The sequence below is a fragment of the Microcebus murinus genome, unplaced genomic scaffold, assembly GCF_040939455.1.
Source record: "Microcebus murinus isolate Inina unplaced genomic scaffold, M.murinus_Inina_mat1.0 scaf077_hap2_Mmur4.0, whole genome shotgun sequence".
Taxonomy (NCBI): domain Eukaryota; kingdom Metazoa; phylum Chordata; class Mammalia; order Primates; family Cheirogaleidae; genus Microcebus; species Microcebus murinus.
The window spans coordinates 37616-50509 of record NW_027439023.1 but is presented as its reverse complement, the minus strand read 5'-3'; the positions used below and the strand labels follow the sequence as shown (position 1 = coordinate 50509).

The 12894-nt window shown below is 64.0% G+C and overlaps 3 pseudogenes; all 3 read left to right on the top strand.

Annotated features, from left to right (window-relative positions):
- Positions 1-3439: 3439 nt before the first annotated feature.
- LOC142869442 (uncharacterized) lies at positions 3440-3562 on the top strand (annotated as a pseudogene).
- Positions 3563-7045: 3483 nt separating this feature from the next.
- LOC142869441 (uncharacterized) lies at positions 7046-7168 on the top strand (annotated as a pseudogene).
- Positions 7169-10650: 3482 nt separating this feature from the next.
- Positions 10651-10773, top strand: LOC142869440 (uncharacterized; annotated as a pseudogene).
- Positions 10774-12894: the final 2121 nt, after the last annotated feature.

Here is a 12894-nt window from a genome sequence, read left to right as displayed (position 1 = left end):
CCTTTCTGGGAGCGCGGCGGCGGCCCGGGGTGGGGGTCACCCCCACCCTCAGCGCCCGCCGTGGGGTGCCTGGCGCCCCAGCCCGCACCGTGGGGCCTCCTCTTGTCCCAAGCCGCGACACCGCCGCCACGCGGCAGCATGCGTGGCATCTGGACTGTCAGGTCTCAGACCAAAGGTCTGCTCTGTGGGAACCGACACGCTGGAGGAAACCTTGAGAGTCTGAGAGGGGAGGGAGTTCCAGAAGGAGGCCAGGATGTCATTTTGAGGGAGTATGGGACCAGAACTCGTCCCGTTGCTTTTGGGGTTCTATGGGCTCCACGTAGGAATCTTTGGTGGTGGCAGCTGATGTTGGGGGATCCGGAGTCACACCCAGACCTGCTCCACAGGCCTCCTTTTACTTTTCTCTTTGGAGTCGTTATTTTTAAAAAGTGTCTCTTACCTCTCTCATTGCATTTTCTTTTCTCTCTCTTTTCAAGCAGATGATGGGAGTACAAGTATTCAGGTGACATGTGTTGCCCGTGCCCCCCTCCCCCCTGTGTTCTTATTCATTTACCTCTCATGTTGTTCCAGCGTATTGTGGGGGCACCAATGTTAAGGTCGGGTACGTTGCCCTCTCCCAGCCTCCCCCCTCGGGTCAGAGCTTCAAGTGCGCCCATCCCCCAGTCGGTGCGCACCCACCCCATTCCTAATGGAGGTGTATGCCCCTCCCCTCCCCCCACCCGCCCGACACCCACCCGATGATGAAGGTGATTCCTCTCTGTCCACTTAGGTGTCCATCCGTTCGTACCCATTTGCTGGTGAGCGCGCTCACGGGGCGCTCGTGTGTCCATTCTTGGGATACTTGGCTTACTGGAACGGGTTCCAGCTCTGGCCAGGAGAACACGAGAGGCGCCCTCTCACCGCTGCTCCTCACAGCCCAATGGCACTCCGTGGTGTCCACGCGCCACATTTTATTAATGCACTCCTGGATGGATGGGCACTCGGGTCGCTTCCACATCTTTGCGATTGTGTGAATTGTGCCCTAACTGTCACCCTAACCCTTACCCAGCCCGTGTCCTCTGCCCCTGCCTGACGCACTCCTCCCCGGCCAGGCCCAGGCCCGTCACTGTCCCGGGCCCCCGCCTGACCGGCTCCTTCCCGCCCGGCCTGTCACCGTCCTCTGCCCCTGCCTGACATGCTCCTTCCCGCCCGTCCGGCCTCTCACCGTCCTCGGCCCCTGCCTGACCGGCTCCTCCGTCGCCTGGGCCTTCCAAGGGCTTGGTGTGGACGCTGCTTCCAGGAAGCCCTCCAGAAACCCGGCAGCAGGGTGGCCGCAGCAGTCTCCAGCAGCCGTCCCTAAGTCGCGTGCGGGGCCCCCGCTGTGCCGCGGGGACCCAGCCTGGTGTCTTCCCTGAGGCCCTGCGGCTGCCGCTCCCCGCAAGGGGAGAGTCGCGGAGGTGGGGACCGCCTCCTGATGGGGACGTACACGCAGCTCTCCACGTCGGATTCCGGGGCTCTCTGTCCTGCCCGAAGGCCCAGCTGGCCTGCGGGTCCTTAGAGTGGCAAAAACATCCGAAAGCTGAGATTGAGGGTCCGGTGGGTGTCTGCGCTTTTGTGCTGGGCACCCCAGGGAGGCCCGGGGGCTGGCTGGACAACGCGGTCTGCTGGGCGGGGGGGGGGGGGGTTAGAGGAGCAACTGATGCCCTTTGCACTTTGGGTAGCAAGAGTCTGAGGTGTCTCTGAGCCCTGTGCCATGTCGGGGGGGGCGGGGGGGGGGAAGAGGAGGAGGAGGAGGAGGTGGGAAGGGCCGGGGCCTGCAGCCGTGTTCCCGGGGTGGCAGGGCAAGTGGCTTCTTCCACAGGCTGCTTGGCCTGGGCTCCCTGCACCTGGGCCTTTGGAGGACCGGCCCTGTGCTTGCCAACGCTTCCTGCAGGGACCCAGAGCTGGGAGGTTGCATCTCTCAGCCCTGGGTCGGGCAGAGCCCCAGCGGGCCATGCCCACAACCTCTCTCAGCACCGGTCCCCCAGAAGGCTCCTTGGGGACCAGGATTCTCTTGCGGTGACTCTTTAAGGTCTGGCCCCTGGATGGAGGGGCACCAGGAGTAGAGGAGCAGGAAGGGGAAGGGGGTGGCCATGCGAGGGGACACTTTGAGGCCAAGTCCCAGCTTCAGCCTGATCCTCCTGGGAACCCCGGGGTGTACGTCACACCTCCTGGTTGTCCCGCTCTGAGACAAGGAGCCGGGCTTCGCATTCCCACAGCAGCCAGTCGTGGGCTGAGGACACCTGGGGCGTTGGGAACTCCCTGGCTTCTCCTTGGTTTAACATCTGGAGCTGCTTGTGAATCGTGCCGCCACACACACCCGAGTGCAGGTGTCTTCCGCACAGACTGCGGGCCTCGCTCTTCTGAATGCCGCTAGCTGGCCACCCACCCACGGGTGAACCTGGTCAGGGTACTTTCTCTCAGGGGCAGACTCTTTTCCGGGCGGGCTACCGGTGTCTCTGTTTGCTCCTTTCTTTCTTCCATTTCGGGAAAGTCTTCCTTGCTGGGTGTGGAAATCTCCTATGCCTTCCCTCGCCTATTCTGTCAGCTTTCAAATTCTCTTTCAGTTGCCACCCTCACAGATGGATTAGGAAACTCTTTCCGGTGCACTCATTAGTGAAATGACCTCAAGGAAGCTGGAATCCAATATCTAATCGCCGATTTTTAGCGAGTCCACACGCCAGGGTGGTCGGGGTCCAATGCAGCCCCGGCCAGGCCCAGGCCCCTTGGACCGGGCCACAGGAGGACACAGAGGAGGGTCCCGGCCCCCACGGTCGCGGTGCCGGCAGTTCTCCAAGGGCTTGGGCGTTTTCCAGAGGTAGGAGATGGAGGGGACTGATTTCTTCAGCGCCCCACAAACCACGCCACCCCACCCCACCCCACCCCACCCATGGGACACATCCCCAGAGAGAGATGCCCCATACACTCGCTCCCCTCCCCCTTGCGCTGTGCCCCAGCCCTGGCCCGGGGGAATAGGCGGCAGCCCGCCCACAGGGCGGGGGGCACAGCTGAAAGGGGTTGTGGGGGAGGGCGGCCCCTGGCTGGGGTCAAAGGGCGAGCGCCCGGTGCCGGTGCGCGCGTGCGCAGTCAGCGGCGGCGACGCGCTGGGGGTGGGCAGCGGGTAGGTGAAGGAGGCCAGGCGAGGAGACGAGGGGGGCTGGGAGGGCTCCACCTTGGCGGGTCCAGCCGTGGAGGCGCATCTTGTGTGAGTGTGAGTGAGTGTGAGTGTGTGTGTGTGGAGAGAGAGACAGCCCCCCGCCCCGGCCGCCCGGCCCGGCCCGTCACCCCCGTCCCTCGGAGCCCGCCGGACCCGGCCGGCGAACTCAACAGGCCCGGCCGGGCGCGGGGCCTGGGGCGGGAGGAGGCGGCGGGGAAGCGCAGAGACGCTGGGATCTTGAGCGGGGCAGGGGCGCCCTCCGCCGTCTAGGGCCACACCACCCTGAACGCCCCCCGGTCTCCTCTGGTCTCGGAAGCTAAGCAGGGTCGGGCCTGGTTAGTACTTGGATGGGAGAAGACCGCCTGGGAATACCGGGTGCCGTAGGCTTCTTCTTCTTCTTTTTTTTTTTTTTTTGCCTCTTGTTCTGTCCCCTTTCTGGGAGCGCGGCGGCGGCCCGGGGTGGGGGTCACCCCCACCCTCAGCGCCCGCCGTGGGGTGCCTGGCGCCCCAGCCCGCACCGTGGGGCCTCCTCTTGTCCCAAGCCGCGACACCGCCGCCACGCGGCAGCATGCGTGGCATCTGGACTGTCAGGTCTCAGACCAAAGGTCTGCTCTGTGGGAACCGACACGCTGGAGGAAACCTTGAGAGTCTGAGAGGGGAGGGAGTTCCAGAAGGAGGCCAGGATGTCATTTTGAGGGAGTATGGGACCAGAACTCGTCCCGTTGCTTTTGGGGTTCTATGGGCTCCACGTAGGAATCTTTGGTGGTGGCAGCTGATGTTGGGGGATCCGGAGTCACACCCAGACCTGCTCCACAGGCCTCCTTTTACTTTTCTCTTTGGAGTCGTTATTTTTAAAAAGTGTCTCTTACCTCTCTCATTGCATTTTCTTTTCTCTCTCTTTTCAAGCAGATGATGGGAGTACAAGTATTCAGGTGACATGTGTTGCCCGTGCCCCCCTCCCCCCTGTGTTCTTATTCATTTACCTCTCATGTTGTTCCAGCGTATTGTGGGGGCACCAATGTTAAGGTCGGGTACGTTGCCCTCTCCCAGCCTCCCCCCTCGGGTCAGAGCTTCAAGTGCGCCCATCCCCCAGTCGGTGCGCACCCACCCCATTCCTAATGGAGGTGTATGCCCCTCCCCTCCCCCCACCCGCCCGACACCCACCCGATGATGAAGGTGATTCCTCTCTGTCCACTTAGGTGTCCATCCGTTCGTACCCATTTGCTGGTGAGCGCGCTCACGGGGCGCTCGTGTGTCCATTCTTGGGATACTTGGCTTACTGGAACGGGTTCCAGCTCTGGCCAGGAGAACACGAGAGGCGCCCTCTCACCGCTGCTCCTCACAGCCCAATGGCACTCCGTGGTGTCCACGCGCCACATTTTATTAATGCACTCCTGGATGGATGGGCACTCGGGTCGCTTCCACATCTTTGCGATTGTGTGAATTGTGCCCTAACTGTCACCCTAACCCTTACCCAGCCCGTGTCCTCTGCCCCTGCCTGACGCACTCCTCCCCGGCCAGGCCCAGGCCCGTCACTGTCCCGGGCCCCCGCCTGACCGGCTCCTTCCCGCCCGGCCTGTCACCGTCCTCTGCCCCTGCCTGACATGCTCCTTCCCGCCCGTCCGGCCTCTCACCGTCCTCGGCCCCTGCCTGACCGGCTCCTCCGTCGCCTGGGCCTTCCAAGGGCTTGGTGTGGACGCTGCTTCCAGGAAGCCCTCCAGAAACCCGGCAGCAGGGTGGCCGCAGCAGTCTCCAGCAGCCGTCCCTAAGTCGCGTGCGGGGCCCCCGCTGTGCCGCGGGGACCCAGCCTGGTGTCTTCCCTGAGGCCCTGCGGCTGCCGCTCCCCGCAAGGGGAGAGTCGCGGAGGTGGGGACCGCCTCCTGATGGGGACGTACACGCAGCTCTCCACGTCGGATTCCGGGGCTCTCTGTCCTGCCCGAAGGCCCAGCTGGCCTGCGGGTCCTTAGAGTGGCAAAAACATCCGAAAGCTGAGATTGAGGGTCCGGTGGGTGTCTGCGCTTTTGTGCTGGGCACCCCAGGGAGGCCCGGGGGCTGGCTGGACAACGCGGTCTGCTGGGCGGGGGGGGGGGGGTTAGAGGAGCAACTGATGCCCTTTGCACTTTGGGTAGCAAGAGTCTGAGGTGTCTCTGAGCCCTGTGCCATGTCGGGGGGGGGGCGGGGGGGGGGAAGAGGAGGAGGAGGAGGAGGTGGGAAGGGCCGGGGCCTGCAGCCGTGTTCCCGGGGTGGCAGGGCAAGTGGCTTCTTCCACAGGCTGCTTGGCCTGGGCTCCCTGCACCTGGGCCTTTGGAGGACCGGCCCTGTGCTTGCCAACGCTTCCTGCAGGGACCCAGAGCTGGGAGGTTGCATCTCTCAGCCCTGGGTCGGGCAGAGCCCCAGCGGGCCATGCCCACAACCTCTCTCAGCACCGGTCCCCCAGAAGGCTCCTTGGGGACCAGGATTCTCTTGCGGTGACTCTTTAAGGTCTGGCCCCTGGATGGAGGGGCACCAGGAGTAGAGGAGCAGGAAGGGGAAGGGGGTGGCCATGCGAGGGGACACTTTGAGGCCAAGTCCCAGCTTCAGCCTGATCCTCCTGGGAACCCCGGGGTGTACGTCACACCTCCTGGTTGTCCCGCTCTGAGACAAGGAGCCGGGCTTCGCATTCCCACAGCAGCCAGTCGTGGGCTGAGGACACCTGGGGCGTTGGGAACTCCCTGGCTTCTCCTTGGTTTAACATCTGGAGCTGCTTGTGAATCGTGCCGCCACACACACCCGAGTGCAGGTGTCTTCCGCACAGACTGCGGGCCTCGCTCTTCTGAATGCCGCTAGCTGGCCACCCACCCACGGGTGAACCTGGTCAGGGTACTTTCTCTCAGGGGCAGACTCTTTTCCGGGCGGGCTACCGGTGTCTCTGTTTGCTCCTTTCTTTCTTCCATTTCGGGAAAGTCTTCCTTGCTGGGTGTGGAAATCTCCTATGCCTTCCCTCGCCTATTCTGTCAGCTTTCAAATTCTCTTTCAGTTGCCACCCTCACAGATGGATTAGGAAACTCTTTCCGGTGCACTCATTAGTGAAATGACCTCAAGGAAGCTGGAATCCAATATCTAATCGCCGATTTTTAGCGAGTCCACACGCCAGGGTGGTCGGGGTCCAATGCAGCCCCGGCCAGGCCCAGGCCCCTTGGACCGGGCCACAGGAGGACACAGAGGAGGGTCCCGGCCCCCACGGTCGCGGTGCCGGCAGTTCTCCAAGGGCTTGGGCGTTTTCCAGAGGTAGGAGATGGAGGGGACTGATTTCTTCAGCGCCCCACAAACCACGCCACCCCACCCCACCCCACCCCACCCATGGGACACATCCCCAGAGAGAGATGCCCCATACACTCGCTCCCCTCCCCCTTGCGCTGTGCCCCAGCCCTGGCCCGGGGGAATAGGCGGCAGCCCGCCCACAGGGCGGGGGGCACAGCTGAAAGGGGTTGTGGGGGAGGGCGGCCCCTGGCTGGGGTCAAAGGGCGAGCGCCCGGTGCCGGTGCGCGCGTGCGCAGTCAGCGGCGGCGACGCGCTGGGGGTGGGCAGCGGGTAGGTGAAGGAGGCCAGGCGAGGAGACGAGGGGGGCTGGGAGGGCTCCACCTTGGCGGGTCCAGCCGTGGAGGCGCATCTTGTGTGAGTGTGAGTGAGTGTGAGTGTGTGTGTGTGGAGAGAGAGACAGCCCCCCGCCCCGGCCGCCCGGCCCGGCCCGTCACCCCCGTCCCTCGGAGCCCGCCGGACCCGGCCGGCGAACTCAACAGGCCCGGCCGGGCGCGGGGCCTGGGGCGGGAGGAGGCGGCGGGGAAGCGCAGAGACGCTGGGATCTTGAGCGGGGCAGGGGCGCCCTCCGCCGTCTAGGGCCACACCACCCTGAACGCCCCCCGGTCTCCTCTGGTCTCGGAAGCTAAGCAGGGTCGGGCCTGGTTAGTACTTGGATGGGAGAAGACCGCCTGGGAATACCGGGTGCCGTAGGCTTCTTCTTCTTCTTTTTTTTTTTTTTTTGCCTCTTGTTCTGTCCCCTTTCTGGGAGCGCGGCGGCGGCCCGGGGTGGGGGTCACCCCCACCCTCAGCGCCCGCCGTGGGGTGCCTGGCGCCCCAGCCCGCACCGTGGGGCCTCCTCTTGTCCCAAGCCGCGACACCGCCGCCACGCGGCAGCATGCGTGGCATCTGGACTGTCAGGTCTCAGACCAAAGGTCTGCTCTGTGGGAACCGACACGCTGGAGGAAACCTTGAGAGTCTGAGAGGGGAGGGAGTTCCAGAAGGAGGCCAGGATGTCATTTTGAGGGAGTATGGGACCAGAACTCGTCCCGTTGCTTTTGGGGTTCTATGGGCTCCACGTAGGAATCTTTGGTGGTGGCAGCTGATGTTGGGGGATCCGGAGTCACACCCAGACCTGCTCCACAGGCCTCCTTTTACTTTTCTCTTTGGAGTCGTTATTTTTAAAAAGTGTCTCTTACCTCTCTCATTGCATTTTCTTTTCTCTCTCTTTTCAAGCAGATGATGGGAGTACAAGTATTCAGGTGACATGTGTTGCCCGTGCCCCCCTCCCCCCTGTGTTCTTATTCATTTACCTCTCATGTTGTTCCAGCGTATTGTGGGGGCACCAATGTTAAGGTCGGGTACGTTGCCCTCTCCCAGCCTCCCCCCTCGGGTCAGAGCTTCAAGTGCGCCCATCCCCCAGTCGGTGCGCACCCACCCCATTCCTAATGGAGGTGTATGCCCCTCCCCTCCCCCCACCCGCCCGACACCCACCCGATGATGAAGGTGATTCCTCTCTGTCCACTTAGGTGTCCATCCGTTCGTACCCATTTGCTGGTGAGCGCGCTCACGGGGCGCTCGTGTGTCCATTCTTGGGATACTTGGCTTACTGGAACGGGTTCCAGCTCTGGCCAGGAGAACACGAGAGGCGCCCTCTCACCGCTGCTCCTCACAGCCCAATGGCACTCCGTGGTGTCCACGCGCCACATTTTATTAATGCACTCCTGGATGGATGGGCACTCGGGTCGCTTCCACATCTTTGCGATTGTGTGAATTGTGCCCTAACTGTCACCCTAACCCTTACCCAGCCCGTGTCCTCTGCCCCTGCCTGACGCACTCCTCCCCGGCCAGGCCCAGGCCCGTCACTGTCCCGGGCCCCCGCCTGACCGGCTCCTTCCCGCCCGGCCTGTCACCGTCCTCTGCCCCTGCCTGACATGCTCCTTCCCGCCCGTCCGGCCTCTCACCGTCCTCGGCCCCTGCCTGACCGGCTCCTCCGTCGCCTGGGCCTTCCAAGGGCTTGGTGTGGACGCTGCTTCCAGGAAGCCCTCCAGAAACCCGGCAGCAGGGTGGCCGCAGCAGTCTCCAGCAGCCGTCCCTAAGTCGCGTGCGGGGCCCCCGCTGTGCCGCGGGGACCCAGCCTGGTGTCTTCCCTGAGGCCCTGCGGCTGCCGCTCCCCGCAAGGGGAGAGTCGCGGAGGTGGGGACCGCCTCCTGATGGGGACGTACACGCAGCTCTCCACGTCGGATTCCGGGGCTCTCTGTCCTGCCCGAAGGCCCAGCTGGCCTGCGGGTCCTTAGAGTGGCAAAAACATCCGAAAGCTGAGATTGAGGGTCCGGTGGGTGTCTGCGCTTTTGTGCTGGGCACCCCAGGGAGGCCCGGGGGCTGGCTGGACAACGCGGTCTGCTGGGCGGGGGGGGGGGGGGTTAGAGGAGCAACTGATGCCCTTTGCACTTTGGGTAGCAAGAGTCTGAGGTGTCTCTGAGCCCTGTGCCATGTCGGGGGGGGCGGGGGGGGGGAAGAGGAGGAGGAGGAGGAGGTGGGAAGGGCCGGGGCCTGCAGCCGTGTTCCCGGGGTGGCAGGGCAAGTGGCTTCTTCCACAGGCTGCTTGGCCTGGGCTCCCTGCACCTGGGCCTTTGGAGGACCGGCCCTGTGCTTGCCAACGCTTCCTGCAGGGACCCAGAGCTGGGAGGTTGCATCTCTCAGCCCTGGGTCGGGCAGAGCCCCAGCGGGCCATGCCCACAACCTCTCTCAGCACCGGTCCCCCAGAAGGCTCCTTGGGGACCAGGATTCTCTTGCGGTGACTCTTTAAGGTCTGGCCCCTGGATGGAGGGGCACCAGGAGTAGAGGAGCAGGAAGGGGAAGGGGGTGGCCATGCGAGGGGACACTTTGAGGCCAAGTCCCAGCTTCAGCCTGATCCTCCTGGGAACCCCGGGGTGTACGTCACACCTCCTGGTTGTCCCGCTCTGAGACAAGGAGCCGGGCTTCGCATTCCCACAGCAGCCAGTCGTGGGCTGAGGACACCTGGGGCGTTGGGAACTCCCTGGCTTCTCCTTGGTTTAACATCTGGAGCTGCTTGTGAATCGTGCCGCCACACACACCCGAGTGCAGGTGTCTTCCGCACAGACTGCGGGCCTCGCTCTTCTGAATGCCGCTAGCTGGCCACCCACCCACGGGTGAACCTGGTCAGGGTACTTTCTCTCAGGGGCAGACTCTTTTCCGGGCGGGCTACCGGTGTCTCTGTTTGCTCCTTTCTTTCTTCCATTTCGGGAAAGTCTTCCTTGCTGGGTGTGGAAATCTCCTATGCCTTCCCTCGCCTATTCTGTCAGCTTTCAAATTCTCTTTCAGTTGCCACCCTCACAGATGGATTAGGAAACTCTTTCCGGTGCACTCATTAGTGAAATGACCTCAAGGAAGCTGGAATCCAATATCTAATCGCCGATTTTTAGCGAGTCCACACGCCAGGGTGGTCGGGGTCCAATGCAGCCCCGGCCAGGCCCAGGCCCCTTGGACCGGGCCACAGGAGGACACAGAGGAGGGTCCCGGCCCCCACGGTCGCGGTGCCGGCAGTTCTCCAAGGGCTTGGGCGTTTTCCAGAGGTAGGAGATGGAGGGGACTGATTTCTTCAGCGCCCCACAAACCACGCCACCCCACCCCACCCCACCCCACCCATGGGACACATCCCCAGAGAGAGATGCCCCATACACTCGCTCCCCTCCCCCTTGCGCTGTGCCCCAGCCCTGGCCCGGGGGAATAGGCGGCAGCCCGCCCACAGGGCGGGGGGCACAGCTGAAAGGGGTTGTGGGGGAGGGCGGCCCCTGGCTGGGGTCAAAGGGCGAGCGCCCGGTGCCGGTGCGCGCGTGCGCAGTCAGCGGCGGCGACGCGCTGGGGGTGGGCAGCGGGTAGGTGAAGGAGGCCAGGCGAGGAGACGAGGGGGGCTGGGAGGGCTCCACCTTGGCGGGTCCAGCCGTGGAGGCGCATCTTGTGTGAGTGTGAGTGAGTGTGAGTGTGTGTGTGTGGAGAGAGAGACAGCCCCCCGCCCCGGCCGCCCGGCCCGGCCCGTCACCCCCGTCCCTCGGAGCCCGCCGGACCCGGCCGGCGAACTCAACAGGCCCGGCCGGGCGCGGGGCCTGGGGCGGGAGGAGGCGGCGGGGAAGCGCAGAGACGCTGGGATCTTGAGCGGGGCAGGGGCGCCCTCCGCCGTCTAGGGCCACACCACCCTGAACGCCCCCCGGTCTCCTCTGGTCTCGGAAGCTAAGCAGGGTCGGGCCTGGTTAGTACTTGGATGGGAGAAGACCGCCTGGGAATACCGGGTGCCGTAGGCTTCTTCTTCTTCTTTTTTTTTTTTTTTTGCCTCTTGTTCTGTCCCCTTTCTGGGAGCGCGGCGGCGGCCCGGGGTGGGGGTCACCCCCACCCTCAGCGCCCGCCGTGGGGTGCCTGGCGCCCCAGCCCGCACCGTGGGGCCTCCTCTTGTCCCAAGCCGCGACACCGCCGCCACGCGGCAGCATGCGTGGCATCTGGACTGTCAGGTCTCAGACCAAAGGTCTGCTCTGTGGGAACCGACACGCTGGAGGAAACCTTGAGAGTCTGAGAGGGGAGGGAGTTCCAGAAGGAGGCCAGGATGTCATTTTGAGGGAGTATGGGACCAGAACTCGTCCCGTTGCTTTTGGGGTTCTATGGGCTCCACGTAGGAATCTTTGGTGGTGGCAGCTGATGTTGGGGGATCCGGAGTCACACCCAGACCTGCTCCACAGGCCTCCTTTTACTTTTCTCTTTGGAGTCGTTATTTTTAAAAAGTGTCTCTTACCTCTCTCATTGCATTTTCTTTTCTCTCTCTTTTCAAGCAGATGATGGGAGTACAAGTATTCAGGTGACATGTGTTGCCCGTGCCCCCCTCCCCCCTGTGTTCTTATTCATTTACCTCTCATGTTGTTCCAGCGTATTGTGGGGGCACCAATGTTAAGGTCGGGTACGTTGCCCTCTCCCAGCCTCCCCCCTCGGGTCAGAGCTTCAAGTGCGCCCATCCCCCAGTCGGTGCGCACCCACCCCATTCCTAATGGAGGTGTATGCCCCTCCCCTCCCCCCACCCGCCCGACACCCACCCGATGATGAAGGTGATTCCTCTCTGTCCACTTAGGTGTCCATCCGTTCGTACCCATTTGCTGGTGAGCGCGCTCACGGGGCGCTCGTGTGTCCATTCTTGGGATACTTGGCTTACTGGAACGGGTTCCAGCTCTGGCCAGGAGAACACGAGAGGCGCCCTCTCACCGCTGCTCCTCACAGCCCAATGGCACTCCGTGGTGTCCACGCGCCACATTTTATTAATGCACTCCTGGATGGATGGGCACTCGGGTCGCTTCCACATCTTTGCGATTGTGTGAATTGTGCCCTAACTGTCACCCTAACCCTTACCCAGCCCGTGTCCTCTGCCCCTGCCTGACGCACTCCTCCCCGGCCAGGCCCAGGCCCGTCACTGTCCCGGGCCCCCGCCTGACCGGCTCCTTCCCGCCCGGCCTGTCACCGTCCTCTGCCCCTGCCTGACATGCTCCTTCCCGCCCGTCCGGCCTCTCACCGTCCTCGGCCCCTGCCTGACCGGCTCCTCCGTCGCCTGGGCCTTCCAAGGGCTTGGTGTGGACGCTGCTTCCAGGAAGCCCTCCAGAAACCCGGCAGCAGGGTGGCCGCAGCAGTCTCCAGCAGCCGTCCCTAAGTCGCGTGCGGGGCCCCCGCTGTGCCGCGGGGACCCAGCCTGGTGTCTTCCCTGAGGCCCTGCGGCTGCCGCTCCCCGCAAGGGGAGAGTCGCGGAGGTGGGGACCGCCTCCTGATGGGGACGTACACGCAGCTCTCCACGTCGGATTCCGGGGCTCTCTGTCCTGCCCGAAGGCCCAGCTGGCCTGCGGGTCCTTAGAGTGGCAAAAACATCCGAAAGCTGAGATTGAGGGTCCGGTGGGTGTCTGCGCTTTTGTGCTGGGCACCCCAGGGAGGCCCGGGGGCTGGCTGGACAACGCGGTCTGCTGGGCGGGGGGGGGGTTAGAGGAGCAACTGATGCCCTTTGCACTTTGGGTAGCAAGAGTCTGAGGTGTCTCTGAGCCCTGTGCCATGTCGGGGGGGGGGGCGGGGGGGGAAGAGGAGGAGGAGGAGGAGGTGGGAAGGGCCGGGGCCTGCAGCCGTGTTCCCGGGGTGGCAGGGCAAGTGGCTTCTTCCACAGGCTGCTTGGCCTGGGCTCCCTGCACCTGGGCCTTTGGAGGACCGGCCCTGTGCTTGCCAACGCTTCCTGCAGGGACCCAGAGCTGGGAGGTTGCATCTCTCAGCCCTGGGTCGGGCAGAGCCCCAGCGGGCCATGCCCACAACCTCTCTCAGCACCGGTCCCCCAGAAGGCTCCTTGGGGACCAGGATTCTCTTGCGGTGACTCTTTAAGGTCTGGCCCCTGGATGGAGGGGCACCAGGAG